The sequence below is a fragment of the Nannobrachium achirus genome, assembly GCF_963921795.1.
Source record: "Nannobrachium achirus genome assembly, chromosome: 23".
NCBI lineage: Eukaryota > Metazoa > Chordata > Actinopteri > Myctophiformes > Myctophidae > Nannobrachium > Nannobrachium achirus.
The window spans coordinates 49,613,875-49,631,374 of record NC_137830.1 but is presented as its reverse complement, the minus strand read 5'-3'; the positions used below and the strand labels follow the sequence as shown (position 1 = coordinate 49,631,374).

The following is a 17,500-nucleotide window of genomic DNA, read 5'->3' as shown; positions in this document are numbered from 1 at the left end:
AGTGGTGGTGATCAGGCACTTCTCTTTGCAGATGAGTGAGCCTGGCTACGCGAGGTTAGATGTACAGTATGACCTCCGGAGAGGTGTGACAATGTGTCGCCTGAAAAGGTCAAAAGGAACGGCCGACCCCTTAACTTGTTGGATACAGCTCTGTGGCAGCCCTGGGCCGCTGACCATTCAGCTAATTAGTATGTTTCTTCTCCCAACATGCCGGAGAGAAATTCATGTGAAAAAAGAGAGGTCGCATAATTACAGCCTTGGGAAATACACTGGAGTGAGTTAGGGTGTGTGTGTGTGTGTGTATACTGTACATATATATATATACTATCGTTGTTGTCGGGTGGAAACCTTGTATGTCCAAAACCGTTTGTTTCGTATTTATCATTTTTGGAGCTGTGTGAAACACAGGCTCCCTATACGTGGCTGTGTGGGTCTGTGTGTCTGTCTGTCTGTCTGTGTGTCTGTGTGTGTGTCTGTGTGTATGTAGCCTGAACTTCCTAAACTTCGGCACGCCACTAGTCCCACAGTTTTGCCACCAAACACTCGCTCCATATGTCAAATCGACCGGCTTACTCGGGAATCGTGGGCTATTACTTTTCTAAGAGAAAGGTTCTATAGTTTATTTGATATTAATTTATTAGTGAATTAATTTTCCCCATTGACTTAGAATGGGAATCGCAAAAACTCACATTCAATTATTTGTCTCTCGCAAACCACAGGGGCTACAGTTTCAAGACTTGGAGAGGAGGTTCATAATGATTTCAAGGATTAAATAAAAAATAATTGTGTCATTTGGCCTCATGGTGGCGCTATAACACCCCACTTTACGTTTTGGCCTGTAACTCTTGAACCGTAGGTCGGAAAATTAAAAATATTTTTTCCCTGGATTCCTTGGGTCATGACGCATCTCCCCATATAGGCCACGCCCATTTGCGCCATGATAGATTTTCCGCCATCTTGAATTTTCTCCAAAACACACTTTTTGCTCCTTTTCCTACATATTTTCTTCAAATGTCACAAAAATCGGTACACATGATCCACACACACACACACACACACACACACACACACACACACACACACACACACACACACACACACACACACACACACACACACACACACACAGCTCCACTTCACACGGGTGTGATTTTTTAAATGCTTTAAACTAGTGAAAACAGCCGATCTACAAGCACACAGCGCCTCGCCCCGCGAGGCCTTGTGTGCTTGTTGATCGGCTGTTTTCACTACTTTTGTGCGACGGCCTTGTGTGATGAAGCAGTGCTTCACTTTGCGAAAAAATGTACAAATGTGAAACTTGGGGATACGAGGTTTCTGCCCGACAGTGACGATACTGTATGTGTGTTTGTCTGTGTTTCATGTACATTTTGAGCATTTATATGGCCGTGTTGTGTGTGCACGCGCGTGCGTGCGTGCGTGCGTGCGTGCGTGCGTGCGTGCGTGCACACATGCTTGTGTTTTCTGCTCACAGTTAATGCGTGCCTGGCTGTACTCCTGAGATGGTGTTTCGTGTGGCTTTTATTTGCATGCTCAGCCTCTTTACCAATGACACACTGTGTGAAGTCTCAAGCATTCACTGAACACTTACAGGTCCATTTGTACACTCTCTGAGTTATATTAACACCCAGGAATTTGAACTCGTCACTCTCTCTTTTAGGGTTTTATAACGATGATGACGATCAAGGCTTTGAGATTAATTTTTCCATCCTGAACCTGGGGGAGGGAGATATGGTGATAATTATCGTTGAGACGATACAATCGTCTCCACGATATGCCTTTTCAGAGATATCGTATATATATCGTGATACTGTACAATGAGGGAGCCTTATTAAAAAATCCTGTTGAATTGTTAATACAGAGATTCACTGCAGTATTCATTTAAACCTGCATGTTGGTCTAAATCCGTAGTTCTCAAACTTTAAAATGTCAAGGTCTCCACTCAACTTTACGGGTCCATTTGGTTTCATTTGTATACTGTCAGAGTTACATACTTGTAAGGGTCAATTTAGACCTCCCAAAAGGAACCCAGAGAGTCCCTGGACCCCACTTTGAGGACCACTGGTCTAAATGGTCTGTTACTCCCTTTTCTTTTAGTTTTGGTTACCTAGTGAGTGGTTGTGCTGAAAAGTAACCATAACAAACAACATGAAAAAGAATCGTGATAAGATTGTGTATCGTGATACAGCTTGGGGAAAATATCGTGATAGCGTATTTTTCCATGTCGCCCATCGCTACCTGAACCCCAGAGCAGGGGCGTCAATTGGGTATGGCAGGGGTATGCAGCTGCCATACCCTGGGTCCAGGGGGGGAAATAAAAGTTACTTTTAAATATAAATCCATGAATGTCTCTTTGTCTATCTGCGCTGGTTATTATGTTGTTAAATTACAGTAAAATAACTACAAATGCAAAGTTTTACAAAATGGTCACTTTAACAAGGTATTATAATTATATTCTCCACACTTGTATTCTCTCCATCTTGACAAAATGATAATATTCCCAGGTTCCGTGGGTCAGCTGCATTATTATGCATTATTGTTAATTGTGGCACGTTTACTAATACGTTTAGCTGCACTTGAACAACCGTTCCAGGCTGCCATATCCATCCCAAGAAACCGTAAAAAACAGACAAAACTCTGCGAGGCGTTGTGAGCGTGTAGATCTGCTATTTTCACAATAGAACCGTGTTAAACAAAATGTAATGCCACTTTTCCATGAGGACTCCCATCTTTGCCATACCCTAGCTTTTGCTGAATTGACGCTACTGCCCCAGAGAAGGAGGTTTTTGTGTGACTGTCTTGTTTTCTCTCCACAGCATGTGGAAGGGCCTGAACTGTCTTGTTTTCTCTTCACAGCATGTGGAAGGGCCTGAACTGTCTTGTTTTCTCTCCACAGCATGTGGAAGGGCCTGAACGTCAACTGCACAGACAGCTCAGGATACACGCCTCTGCACCACGCATCACTGAACGGCCACAGGTAGGAGGAGTGGAACATTGCGGGAGAGTGTTTTTTTAGCAGGTCTTTCGGTCAGAGTGTATCAAAAAAGGCCACTGGGTTAAGGCAGCGGAAGCTTGTGATTGGCTGCGCGGAGGTGCTGAAAGTCGGGGGGGCGGAGATACACCTAAACCTAACCTTAACCCTAACCCTCAGTAAAACTAACGCTGGTAAAAGCTAACCTGGTGAATGTTAAACTGGTCGGACCAACGGTTCTTAACCCAGTTGCTTTTTTGATACACTGGGACTGAAAGACCTGCAAAAAAACACTCTCCCGGAACATTGCAGTGTTGGGAAACAGTACTCAAATGTTTTCTGCTATGAGTGTTGAGTAAAAGTACAAAAGTATTGGCATCAAAATATACTCAAAGTACCAAAAGCAAAATAAGTGCTCATTATGTCCCATTTCAAGTTTTCAAATCTTTGAAAATAGCAGATCCTCAAGCTCACAACCGCGTCGCATCGCAACACATTGTGAGTTTGTAGATCGGCCATTTTTTTCAAATGGCCAAATGTATGTAGGGCTGGAGTGATTAATGTATGTTTTGTAATAACATACATTTCATTTAAATGTGTGTGTGTGCATGTGTGCGTGCGTGCGTGCCATAGACTGTAGAAAAATATGGACGATGTGAAGCCATTGGTTTCTATGCAGCGCAAATGGCCCTTTTCTACCCCTTGGAATGGGTGTTGCCATCATAGAATTGTAAAGGCATCAGAGATGCTATTGGCTGCCAACGGTCACGTGCAACGCAGGGATACATGGGAGAATGTGGTCGGAGCCTCCCGAAATACAGCACACAAACTGGTATCAGTTTAGTTGGCCATGCCCCCCCCCCCCCGCAACTTTATCATTTATTTTAAAATAAATTGGACCACATTTCGACAAAACGAATATGATGGTGATTGAAAGGCAATTTTTAAAGTTATACCATGTAACTTTTTTTATAAAACAAATCTTAAAATTGTCCTAACTCTTAAATCGCTAAAGTTTTAGAACACCCACTCCGTTATTTTCAGCTTCTGAAGCCTTCTCTTTATATATTTTCTTCTAGCAGTGACAGGGGCGGGATTTCCCGGCAAAATGACGTCATCATACACTACCGGCCAATCACAGCGAGGGTTATACACTGCCGGCCAATCACAGCGCATCTTGAAGTGGGGTCGCTAGCTATCACAATAGGGCGGCCATATTTGTAGGCGCCCGTGTGTCTCTATCTATACTCGGGTGAAACACTCCGTTTCTCCGGAATGCCTGAACGCACAGGAACCAGGGACCCCTCCAAAGATAGATCTCGGCGAGGTGGAGGCAGACGCGGGGGTGACGCGGGGGTGTGAGGCCCGGTCCACGGCGAAAAACGTCCGAAAGACGCGGACGCTACTGACCACTAGTTGAGCAACTTACACAGTATAGCTTTAACTAGCGATAGGAACCATACAGTATTCATGAAAATGTTAATTAAGGTTAGAAAACGAAAGGGGAAAATGAATGGGGTCCAATGGAGGGCAATTCTTTTTGCGATCGGCCGGGGGGGAAACAGCGCAACTAGCGGCCAATCATAGGAAGTTTTACTTCCGTATTGGAGTCATTTTAAATCGGCAGAACTATGCCCCTGGTGCGTGCGTGCGCGTGCGTGCGTGCGCGCGTGCGTGCGTGCGCGCGTGCGTGCGTGCGTGCGTGCGTGCGTGCGTGCGTACGTGTGCGTGCGTACGTACGTGTGCGTGCGTGCGTGCGTGCGTACGTGTGCGTGCGTGAGAGGGAGAGAGAGAGAGAGAGAGAGAATGAATACACACACTTCATTCACTCTCACCTGTGCCTGCTGATAAAGCCTTTCCACACTGTGGATTAGCGTTAACCTCACCGCTGGCCCACTGCAGCGGAACCCAGGGATTAGCGCTGGGTTTTCGGGGCAATTATGTGGATTTCCTACTTTAGATCAACCGGAGGAAGGGAAAGGAGAGCGGGGAGGAGAAATACAGCGTGACAGCACAGGAATTAAGCCAGCAACACGTGCTGGAACTTGTTTAAAGTGTTAGGTGGCAACCAAAGGCAGACAGAGTGGCCAGTGTTGCCATGTATGCTTATTATAAGCGATGTTGGGCTTTGCTGTTAAGTCGCTTGTAAATATTGGTAGTTGAGGGTTGTGGTTTTTTTTATTAGCTTGTTTTTAAAGTGTATTTGCTTATTTGGCCTTGTTTCTTTCATAAATGTTTTGTTGTTTAAACCAGTGGTTCTCCAACATTTCCATGTCCCCCCCCAAAATAAATTAAGGTGTATACTGAAATGAACATTTGTGCCAGGGGACCCCCGTTCCAGATTTGTGTTACAATTTACAATTCACAATTTAGGCATTTAGCAGACGCTTTTAATCCAAAGCGACTTACAATAAGCAGGTAATACAATATAATATAATATAATATAATATAATAAGCAAGATAATATGTCAGTACATCAACAACAATACAACAAATGCATAGGAATATCAATCTAGAAAAAACAATAACATAGGTTGATCACGCGCCTAATCAGTAAAAGAAAAAAACTTTTCTAAAACCTAAAAATGCTATCTAGCTTCATGTGTGGTCATCAAGGGAAGGGGGAGTGTTACAGTAGTGCTATGGGTTTAGGTGGAGTTTGAAGAGGTGAGTCTTCAGTCCACAGCAGAAGCTAGGGAGTGAGTCTGTAGTTCGAAGTGCGACAGGGAGTTTATTCCACAGTTTTGGGGCCAGGAGGGCAAATTGTCTATGACGGGTGGATTTTTGTCCTGGGGTTTTTAGTGAGGGTTCTGATTAGCATCCCGGTGTTGGCTGATCTGAGTGAGAGGTTGGGGTTGTAGGGGTTGATCAGGTTTTAGAGGTATGGAGGAGCCGTACCATTGGCTGCTTTGAAGGCCAGCATCAGTATTTTGTATTCAGTGCGGGCCGCAACCGGGAGCCAGTGTTGTTAAAATATTCCATACATTTTGCACTTTTGTTTCCCTTAAGATTTCTTTGAAAATAGCAGATCCACAAGCCCTCAACTCACGTTGCGAGCTGGTAGATTTTGTTGCCTCGTTCGCTTCATTGGGCTTGCTTTCATGAACCAGGCTGCTTATTTCTCTCGCAAAGTCTGGCAACACTGCGAGTGACAATTAACTTAGACTGGAGCCAGAGGGTTTTACTATTCGGCTGAGGTTCTTTGAAATGATTGCCAACACTTTATGTGAAGGTGTTTACATAAGACACTGTCATAACCAAGACAGCACACCTGTCATGAGAAGGAATGTTGATGACTTAAGTGTCATTCTGGTCAATTATGTCACGTTCAGTAGAAATTTGATATGACAACTTAATAGCCCCATGTTTATGACTGTTGTCATTCAGTGCCTTTGGGATAACCCCTATGTTTCTGTCATTGAGTGGTATTTTTGCTGTTAAATGGCAGGTGTCAAATCATAACAATAGAGTTCAGCACTGGAACTCGAGGGTCCTTTGACGAGGGGTCTTGACGTGGAAATCCTAAGTTAATTTATGGACTCCAGTCTTAAGAATTGAAACTCTCAAAAGATCGGCAAACCTTGACTCAGAGACGATGTCAAAAAATAACAAAAGATTTATTTACAGCGCTGAAACAGTCTCACACATATGCACATGTCTAACACCAAAGGCACACACAGGAAAAGACTGACTCGATCGCTCATCCCTGGGTGTCAGCTTATAATTGGCTAAAGAAAAAACATAAAACATTTGCACTCTTCTTCTAAGGCAGTGGTTCTCAACCTTTTCAGCCCGCAACCCGCAAAATAACGGAACCTGCTGCGACGCTGCAGCAGGTTAGGCTTATACCTAAACCTAACCTTAACCCTAACCACTGTCGCGGTAAACTGCTGGTCCGTGCGGTGGTGGCTGCTGTGGGCGTTACCGGCGTTGTCGGTCCTACCCGCCGGTCCGCCGGTCCTATTGCCGGCGATGCAGCGCGACTGCCCGTCGAACTGCCAGGCCTGTTCTGTGCCTGTTGTGGCAGTTCCGCGGCAGGTGCCAGTGCCGGAGAATGAATTCGCTCCTTCTGCCCTGACGAGCACTAAGAGTTCTAAGAGTTGAGGCATTACATTTTGTCTAAGACGGTTCTATTGTGAAAAGTAAGCCATTTACCATGAGAGGGAGTGGGTTGTTGGCTGATTTACCACTGTTTCAGGGTTGTGGCACGAGGCGAAGCCAACTGAAGGTTGTTGACTGAACACAAAAAGTGGTAGAATAGCAGATCTACATGCTCGTTGTGAGCATGTAGATCAGAGCATACGAGCGGAGTGGAGCGTGAGCGTTGCGGGGAGGGGAGCGAGTCGTTTTTTAGTTGAGCGTGAGCGAGCGACTCTTATAATGGGTCTGAGCGCCGACCCTCCTCCGCTCCGTTCCGATCCTGTTGGGGCCGCGCGCCGCATGTTTCCAACAAAACAGTGGCGAGTGGAAAGCTCTCCAAGTCTCCATCAAAGCCGAGGCTCACGTTAGCGCAGCCATTTGTGTCGGGAACACACTGGCAAAGGAGAAAGTGTTTCGGACATGGTATTGATTGACGACCCTGAGCGGAGCGTGGAGCGAGCGCGGAGCGAGAGATGCGAAAATCAAGTTGAGCGACGGAGCGGCGGGGAGCGGAGCGGCCCGGAGGCTGACCAGAGCGATGAGCGAGTGGGACAAGAGCCCTCTGGAGCACGGAGCGGCTTTTGTCATCGCTCCACTCCGCTCGTGTGCTCTGATCGGCTATTTTCTGCCTCTAATATTTGACTATTTGGCCAATGTTTAATTTGTCAATTTAGAGTATCAAAATGGGTCCCGACCCAGTGTTTGGGAAACAGTGCTCTAGACGAGTCAGGGCTGAACTCTGTACGATACTGCCCTCTTAGAGTTCAGCGCTGACTCCAGAGACCGTTCCAATCAGACTAACAACCAGGCTGTTGCTCAGAAGTATTTGACCCTCTCCAGTCTCCAGGGAGTCTTGAGTCTGACCCGCTTCGGGCCACAGAGGAATGAGATTGAAAAGCTCAACGCTGCTGTTTATTAAGAGTCTCTCTGTCTGTCACGCTTCTCCTCCTGAGAGGTGTTTGCCCTTCTCTCTCTCTCTCCAGGGGTGTCACACCAAATCCTGAGCCCTGGGTACAAGGATTCACTGCGGGCCCCCCGTGAATGTTCTTCATAGGGGGAGGAGGGGGTTTAACCCATTTAGACTGGGGACGCGTTATTACGCATTCTTTTGTGCTTTAACTATTGAAAAATAGCAGATAGATATACAAGCTTGAAAAATCGTGAACATTTGTGTCTTTGAATATTTCAAATCCTGTCAAAACTTACGTCTCTATGTCAGTGGTGCTCAAACTTTTTCATGTGAAGGAACCCCCAAAATGATATGTATTTGGCCACGGACCCATATCTCAAAATATTTAGTTCCAGGGACCATCCCAGAAGCAAAATTTGAGTTACAAATAGAGATGTGGCGATTGATCGGTGAGTGATCGGTATCGGCAGATACTGATTCCAGTTGATTGGTGATCGGTATCGGCCCCAAAAATTGCAATCGGAGTATCTTTAGTTACAAATGTTTGCTTAAAAAATACACATGTTCAAAGATTATTTGCACACATTTTCACGACTTTTCAAAATTAGCAGATCTACGAGCTCGCAGCGCGGCACTCGGTGCCGCGCTGTGAGCTTGTATGTCTGCTATTTTTCAACAGCTAAAATATAAAATATATAAGGCCACCTTGGGCTCTGGTAACTCAGTCCCACTTTTCCCCCCCTTGTGACGCCCCTGTCCTCTCTCTCTCTCTCTCTCTCTCTCTCTCTCCCTCTCTCTCTCTCTCTCTCTCTCTCTCTCTCTCTCTGTGACATTCTGAATGCAGATGAGGTGGCTCACCTCGCCACCTCAGAGAGAGAGAGGGAGCTGACAGACAGTCTCTCATGACACTTCCCCCGTGGCCCCCGGGCTAAACGAACGCTTGCTCAGCACAAACCCCGCTGCGCCGCTGATTAGTCACTTCATCACTTTGTGTGGAGCGGTAGAGTTTGTTCCATTAGAGTCCAACAATGCGTACAACCAGCCAAACTGCCTCTGCTCTGGCTGGAGTCTCCAGTCCCCTAGCGCCACACCAACGGAAATTAGGTTTCAAATTAGTGAAAAAATGAAAAGAAAAGCTATAGAAAAGTTGCTGGACGCACACAAGAAGTGTCTTTATTTGAACATGGGAAATGCATTGTGGGATTGTGTTGTGGGTAGGGATGTTAACAGTTAATCTAAAATCGATGAATTGACGTTAATTAATCGATTAAATTAATCGCAATTAATCGTTTTTCTTTTTCTTTTTTTTGTTCAGTGAAAGTTACAGGTATGGTGTGTGTGATATCAAATGTGATCTTAACACAATCACAGTAATATTTAATCATATTCAAGGGCTTTTGGAGAGCACTGCAAAGGGGAGGGGTGTGTGTGTGTGTGTGTGTGTGTGTGTGTGTGTGTGTGTGTGTGCGCGTGCGTGCGCTAAAGCTTGTTGACACTCGTTAACGTTATATACATGAAGGCAATTATGCTTCTGCATTCATTTTCGGTTTCGGACATTCTTTTTCCCATTTGGTCCTACAAAAACGCCGCTTATCAATTAATCGTTAATCGATCGATAAGGTTATCAACTATTCGGAGATTGTGGAATAGTTGTCTGGCTACACAAGACTAATCTGTCTCGCTCTCTCTGCCTTCCGTCTGTTTTTGCACATTTATTTACGAAAACAACACATTTGAAACGAATATTAATCGACTTGGGTTGTGCAGTTGATATTTAGAAAACCCATTTGGGTTTCTAAGGTTAATCTCACCTCATTTAACAGGAGTAGTACAAAATAATCATAGAAATAAAAAGAACAAACAACACAGCGACATAAATAAAAGAAATGAATTATACAGTATGAAAAGAAAATCACACTCGTGTGAACTGAGCGGTGGTGTGTGTGTGAGTGTGTGTGTGTGTGTGTGTGTGTGTGTGTGTGTGTGTGTGTGTGTGTGTGTGTGTGTGTGTGTGTGTGTGTGTGTGTGTGTTTGTGTGCAACAGCGCCCCTCCCTTAACATGTGTGGTCAGAAAAGGTTACTGCAGGCTACGGAGACAGACAGACAAACAGACAGACAGACCCACACACACGGCCACGTATAGGAGCGTTGTGACCACCGCTCAAAAATAAATTAAAAAGGGTGTGGGTGCAAGTGTATGTGGGAGTAGGAGACTGTGGATTTTTATTTCATCAAGTGGCTTCTGAGCTTATATTTAAAGTGACTGAGTGAGGTAGACTTTGATGTAATTGCAAATGACTGTTCCATCGCTGAGCCCCCCTGAACGATGGAAACTGACAAAGACCATCACGGAACTTTGGAAGATGTGAATGATTTGCTTGTCTTGTGTTAAAATGATGCACATCACTGTTTAACCCTTGAAAACCTCAAACGTGTCCGCGTCGCGTTAGATTTGAACCACTTTAACCATTATTTTATGCTTTAACTATTGACAAATAGCAGATATACAAGCTCACAGCTGCGAGCATGTAGATCTGCTATTATTTTTTTTTAATCGTGAAAATGTGTTCAAGTCTTTGAATATCTTTGACCCGATCTTTGACCCGACTTCTAAATCCTTCTTCTAAATCAGTGGTTCTCAAACTTTTTCATGTCAAGGACCCCCAAAATTACAGGTATTTGGCCGCGGACCCCGATCTCAAAATATGTTGTTCCAGGGACCCCCCAGAAGCAAATATTTGAGTTACAAATGTTCGCTTTTAAAAAGATATTATTCAAAGACTTGCAAAAACAAATCACGATTTTTCAAAAAATAGCAGATCTACAAGCTCGCAGCGCGGCACTCGGTGCCGCGCTGTGAGCTTGTATATCTGCTATTTTTCAATAGCTAAAGCATTCAATAATCTAGGCCTGAATGTTTTTTTTTTGAGCGGTGGTAAACCGCTCCATAGAGTGGCTGTGTGTGTGTCTGTAGCCTTTTTCCTCAGCGTTTTGCCATAGCAAAACGTGTGTGTAGCATAGCCTGTACATCCTAGACTCAAATCCTAGTCTGAAGACGTTATGCAAGCACGACCACCGCTCACTTCACATTGGGTGTGATTTTTAAGGAAGGAAGGAAGCTTCACTGGTGTGTGTCTGTGTCCCAGAGAGGTGGTGTTGAAGCTTTACTGGTGTGTGTCTGTGTCTCTCAGAGAGGTGGTGTTGAAGCTTTACTGGTGTGTGTCTGTGTCTCTCAGAGAGGTGGTGTTGAAGCTTTACTGGTGTGTGTCTGTGTCTCTCAGAGAGGTGGTGTTGAAGCTTTACTGGTGTGTGTCTGTGTCTCTACAGAGAGGTGGTGTTGAAGCTTTACTGGTGTGTGTCTGTGTGTCCCAGAGAGGTGGTGTTGAAGCTTTACTGGTGTGTGTCTGTGTCTCTACAGAGAGGTGGTGTTGAAGCTTTACTGGTGTGTGTCTGTGTCTCTCAGAGAGGTGGTGTTGAAGCTTTACTGGTGTGTGTCTGTGTCTCTCAGAGAGGTGGTGTTGAAGCTTTACTGGTGTGTGTCTGTGTCTCTCAGAGAGGTGGTGTTGAAGCTTTACTGGTGTGTGTCTGTGTCTCATAGAGAGGTGGTGTTGAAGCTTTACTGGTGTGTGTCTGTGTCTCTACAGAGAGGTGGTGTTGAAGCTTTACTGGTGTGTGTCTGTGTCTCTCAGAGAGGTGGTGTTGAAGCTTTACTGGTGTGTGTCTGTGTCTCTCAGAGAGGTGGTGTTGAAGCTTTACTGGTGTGTGTCTGTGTCTCTCAGAGAGGTGGTGTTGAAGCTTTACTGGTGTGTGTCTGTGTGTCCCAGAGAGGTGGTGTTGAAGCTTTACTGGTGTGTGTCTGTGTCTCTACAGAGAGGTGGTGTTGAAGCTTTACTGGTGTGTGTCTGTGTCTCTCAGAGAGGTGGTGTTGAAGCTTTACTGGTGTGTGTCTGTGTCTCTCAGAGAGGTGGTGTTGAAGCTTTACTGGTGTGTGTCTGTGTCTCTCAGAGAGGTGGTGTTGAAGCTTTACTGGTGTGTGTCTGTGTCTCATAGAGAGGTGGTGTTGAAGCTTTACTGGTGTGTGTCTGTGTCTCTACAGAGAGGTGGTGTTGAAGCTTTACTGGTGTGTGTCTGTGTCTCTACAGAGAGGTGGTGTTGAAGCTTTACTGGTGTGTGTCTGTGTCTCTCAGAGAGGTGGTGTTGAAGCTTTACTGGTGTGTGTCTGTGTCTCTCAGAGAGGTGGTGTTGAAGCTTTACTGGTGTGTGTCTGTGTCTCTCAGAGAGGTGGTGTTGAAGCTTTACTGGTGTGTGTCTGTGTCTCTCTTAGAGGTGGTGTTGAAGCTCTACTGGTGTGTGTCTGTGTCTCTCTTAGAGGTGGTGTTGAAGCTTTACTGGTGTGTGTCTGTGTCTCTCAGAGAGGTGGTGTTGAAGCTTTACTGGTGTGTGTCTGTGTCTCTACAGAGAGGTGGTGTTGAAGCTTTACTGGTGTGTGTCTGTGTCTCTACAGAGAGGTGGTGTTGAAGCTTTACTGGTGTGTGTCTGTGTCTCCCAGAGAGGTGGTGTTGAAGCTTTACTGGTGTGTGTCTGTGTCTCCCAGAGAGGTGGTGTTGAAGCTTTACTGGTGTGTGTCTGTGTCTCTCAGAGAGGTGGTGTTGAAGCTTTACTGGTGTGTGTCTGTGTCTCTCATAGAGGTGGTGTTGAAGCTTTACTGGTGTGTGTCTGTGTCTCCCAGAGAGGTGGTGTTGAAGCTTTACTGGTGTGTGTCTGTGTCTCTACAGAGAGGTGGTGTTGAAGCTTTACTGGTGTGTGTCTGTGTCTCTTAGAGAGGTGGTGTTGAAGCTTTACTGGTGTGTGTCTGTGTCTCTACAAAGAGGTGGTGTTGAAGCTTTACTGGTGTGTGTCTGTGTCTCTACAGAGAGGTGGTGTTGAAGCTTCATGGTGTGTGTCTGTCTCTCTCATAGAGGTGGTGTTGAAGCTTTACTGGTGTGTGTCTGTGTCTCTCAGAGAGGTGGTGTTGAAGCTTTACTGGTGTGTGTCTGTGTCTCTACAGAGAGGTGGTGTTGAAGCTTCATGGTGTGTGTCTGTCTCTCTCAGAGAGGTGGTGTTGAAGCTTTACTGGTGTGTGTCTGTGTCTCTACAGAGAGGTGGTGTTGAAGCTTCATGGTGTGTGTCTGTGTCTCCCAGAGAGGTGGTGTTGAAGCTTTACTGGTGTGTGTCTGTGTCTCTCAGAGAGGTGGTGTTGAAGCTTTACTGGTGTGTGTCTGTGTCTCTACAGAGAGGTGGTGTTGAAGCTTTACTGGTGTGTGTCTGTGTCTCTACAGAGAGGTGGTGTTGAAGCTTTACTGGTGTGTGTCTGTGTCTTCCCAGAGAGGTGGTGTTGAAGCTTCATGGTGTGTGTCTGTGTCTTCCCAGAGAGGTGGTGTTGAAGCTTTACTGGTGTGTGTCTGTGTCTCTACAGAGAGGTGGTGTTGAAGCTTTACTGGTGTGTGTCTGTGTCTTCCCAGAGAGGTGGTGTTGAAGCTTTACTGGTGTGTGTCTGTGTCTTCTCAGAGAGGTGGTGTTGAAGCTTTACTGGTGTGTGTCTGTGTCTCTACAGAGAGGTGGTGTTGAAGCTTTACTGGTGTGTGTCTGTGTCTTCCCAGAGAGGTGGTGTTGAAGCTTTACTGGTGTGTGTCTGTGTCTTCTCAGAGAGGTGGTGTTGAAGCTTTACTGGTGTGTGTCTGTGTCTCTCAGAGAGGTGGTGTTGAAGCTGCTCCAGTTCGAGGCCTCCACCAACGTGGCGGACAGTAAAGGCTGCTTCCCGCTGCACCTCGCCGCCTGGCGGGGAGACGTGCACATCGTGCGGATCCTCATCCACCACGGCCCCTCCCACTGCCGCGTCAACCAACAGGTGCGTACCGTATGCAAGCGCAGGCACGTGCACACATAGACATCAAAGGGGGGCTTGAGCCCCTGCCCCTTTACCCATCTGTAAAACAGTGCCCTCTCCAGACCATGAATGCAGTTTTTACTGTGGTGAAAGAAATGCAAATGCCCCCTCTTTCCATGCCATACCTGAAGGCAGCATTCAAGAGAATTGCCTTGTCCAAACTCTCCTGAACTAGAATGCAGCATCTTATGGTGAAAGAATTAGCCCTTCACTATGCCCCTCCCAGCCTTGGCAAGCAGGAAGTTATTCTAAGCTAGCATTGGACAAAAGCTTTTTGGGAGGGGCATATTCTAAGCTAGCATTGGACAAAAGCTTATTGGGAGGGGTAATTGCCCTCTCTGTGTAGAAATCCATGCCGTTACGCCACATCTCCAGTATTGACTTGATTGTGCTTAGTTCAGTGTGGTATCAAGCACCGAAAATAGCCAACCTCCAAGCTCAACGCGTTGTGAGCTTGGAGGTCGGCTATTTTCGATATTTCCACCAAAAGGCCCCTTTAGAAATGTCAGCCCCTGCCTCTCTAACATCCTCTGCACGTCCCTGCGCAAGCCCGTTTCTCAGGACTTCTCCCCCCGAACCGAATTTGAACGAATACATTTTTTAACGTTCACGTGGAAACCTGGTGTCGAACGTTACGCTCACAGTTGTTCCTCTGCCTGACCCTGGTGTCAGGTTAGGACACCTACTGGTTGACGAGAGGTACTGCCTGAAGCCTGCAGGCACAGTTTATCCACTTATCACAAGTGAGCTGTGGTGAAAATCAAAAAAAAAAAAAAAATCAAAATTTTAAATAGTTTAAAAAAGAAATCTGTTAAACGATGATGTCACAAGCCTGAGTAGATTTTTTTTTTTGCAATTTTATTATGAACATTAGTGAGGACCTATTATATGAAGATAGGTTGAAAAGTGGCAAAGTAAAACTATCGAGTATCGAGGTCGCGCCAATTCTTGGCCATCTGGCCAGTGTTGTATATCGGACCAGTTACCCAATCTCAACAGTGCCTGTTGAGATTGGCAGAACATGCCCATATATGGGCATTACCAAATATGGACATTCCCAGATATGCCCTTAATATTGGTGACATCGTGACAGGGATCTCCATATATGGGCATAGAACGGACAAGGACGTAATTAATTTGCAAAGTGTGATCTGGGAATGCCCATATATGGGCATGTTCTGACATCACATTGTCGACTATATATGGGCATAAAATATATGGGCATAAAAGGGACATGAAGGCCAGAGTGTGATGTCAGAGCAGCAAACCCATCCTGTTAAGAGTGGTTCCCCTACATCACAGTGACATCAGAGCATGATGTCAGAGTGATGTGACAAGGGAACCAATAGACTGTAAAAATGTGTACTGACTGAGACAAGCTTCTCATGGTATACTGCGACCTTTGGTCGCAATAATTTGTCAGGTTCCTTCTTCCCTGTTGTCTCATTCTGAAGGGGTCAAAGATAGACCATGTGATTGTATTTTTTATCTTACATTTGCTAATGTGAGTTATTAGTTTTGTTCAGACCACACACCTGACAAAAGATCATTGTCGTAGTTTTTTTATAGGTATATTTTATTATTTCGCAATTTCCAGAACCTGGGTAACACATTTCGTTCTGTACTTGTACTGAATGACAAATAAAACTCCTTGAACCTTGATATTAAATATTGATGGTGATAGTTAAATAAAATATTTATTGCGATGCATATGTTACTTTGTTACGGTCCCACTGAAAGTACATTTTGTCAGGAGATGCAGTCAGCCCTTGGGTGTTTAATATTTTCTAATGTGGCTCCCTTTGAAAAAAAAGTTTGGACACCCCTGCATTATGCAGAATGTGCATCGTGACGCGTTGTGAGCTTGTAGCTTGTAGGCTATTTTCAATTCTAAAACGGCTAGTTCCATTCCTTGATTTTGATTAGCTGGTTGCCATAGTATACCTGAGACTGTAACCCACACCTTGAATCAGTTTATATCAAAGCCAGGTGCGTTATTTCTTTCCACTGTGCCGTGAGGCTGAACTAGAGAAGCGAGCGTTTGATTTCCTCTCAAATCCTGCCGTGCGGGTGCTTCTAAGCACCGCCCACTTGCATAGGACAGGGACTGAATGGCTCCGGGCGGGGCTTGTAAAGGCAACAAGCGCCCTCTATTCTCCAGGCACCACTCGGCTGTTTAGCTTAGGTTGCTATGCTAGCGTTTTGTTCACCCACATAGCAGCTAAATCTGGATGAAAATAAACATGTGTATGGATCGAATATGGTTCTTAACTTCTTAACATGAGACTGATCTAACACAAGTGTTGTTTCCCTATTTTTTTGGCAAAAAGAATGACGTGACTTTGTAAACACACACTGGCTTCCGTAAGTTCCATTCCTGGATGTGACTGGTAAACGCAAGGAAATGTCTCTTCCTGGTGGCGGAGAAGTGTACTTTTTTCTTTAAATAATGCAATGCTATGATTTTCATGTTGCAATATTTGTGACCGTTTTAGAAAAGCAATAAGCCACGCGAGGCTTGTGGTTACCGGGGTAGTATACACCGGCTGAGAGGGTCGGAAACACTCGGCTGCGCCTCGTGTTTCCCAACGCCTCTCAGCCGGTGTATATTCCCCAGGTAACCACTCGCCTCTTGTGGCTTATTGCTTTAATAAGGTCTGCTCTGCAAGAAAGTATTTCCCGGCCAGGCTGCAGAAACGACACAGGTGCAGATAATTGGTGCACTGTGGACCACTGTGGAAAGAAATAACGCACCTGGGTTTGATATAAACTGATTCAAGGTGTGGGTTATAGTCTCATATACCACAGCAACCAGCCAATCAGAATCAAGGAATGGAACTAGCCGTTTTATAATAGCCTATATTGATAGCCTCTGTGGATAGCTTTAAAGCACAGCTCAAGACCTATTTTTCTTCACTCTTGCTTTTAGCTGATTATTAACTCCCTGTGCTGTTATTTATGTCTGCATTGTTTTGGAGTTCTTATCTGCGTCTTCTTCTTCTTCTTCTTTCGTGTATCATCGTCCTTGATGATTGGTTGACAACATTGTATTTCATGAAATGACCAAACCAGAGTATGTTTCCGAACTGTCCACAGCCATCTTCTGAGACACAGAGTGAGTAGACAGAAATGGTGCCACCTTATAATGTGCATTGTGTGGAGGACCAGTTATAGGAATTAAAATGTATTAAAATTTTAGGCATTTAGTGGATAGGGTTGAAAAAGTGCTCCTTTAAGGAGGGGAGCAGTATCGGCCTGCAAACAGGATGCTCATGGTGGGTTTGTGTCGTATGAAGAAGAGGAAGGGGTGGTCGGCCACGAAGCGAGGGGGCGACGATTTCATCGTCATGACGGCAGCAGAGCCGGCCGCTGCCTCGCTGCCCTCCTCGTTGACTTCCACGCAGGCCTTGTGCATCACCTTGGAGACGTACAGGTCGTTGGACGGCGACATGCCGCCGAAGTCGGCAAGTACTTCGTCGAAGGCGTCCACCATGCCCATCCTGGTCAGGACTTCCTCCATGTCGTACGTCTCCTC

General features: G+C 45.5%; 1 pseudogene across 1 annotated transcript in view; it reads left to right on the top strand.

The window, feature by feature from the left end:
• The window catches only part of LOC308308959 (ankyrin repeat and sterile alpha motif domain-containing protein 1B-like), a 376,529-nt pseudogene that overhangs the window by 140,760 nt on the left and 218,269 nt on the right, over positions 1 to 17,500 (top strand). Inside the window, exons 2-3 of the transcript XR_013963389.1 lie at positions 2,915 to 2,995; positions 13,770 to 13,926. The product of XR_013963389.1 is annotated as an ankyrin repeat and sterile alpha motif domain-containing protein 1B-like (transcript). The remainder of the gene's footprint in view (positions 1 to 2,914; positions 2,996 to 13,769; positions 13,927 to 17,500) is intronic.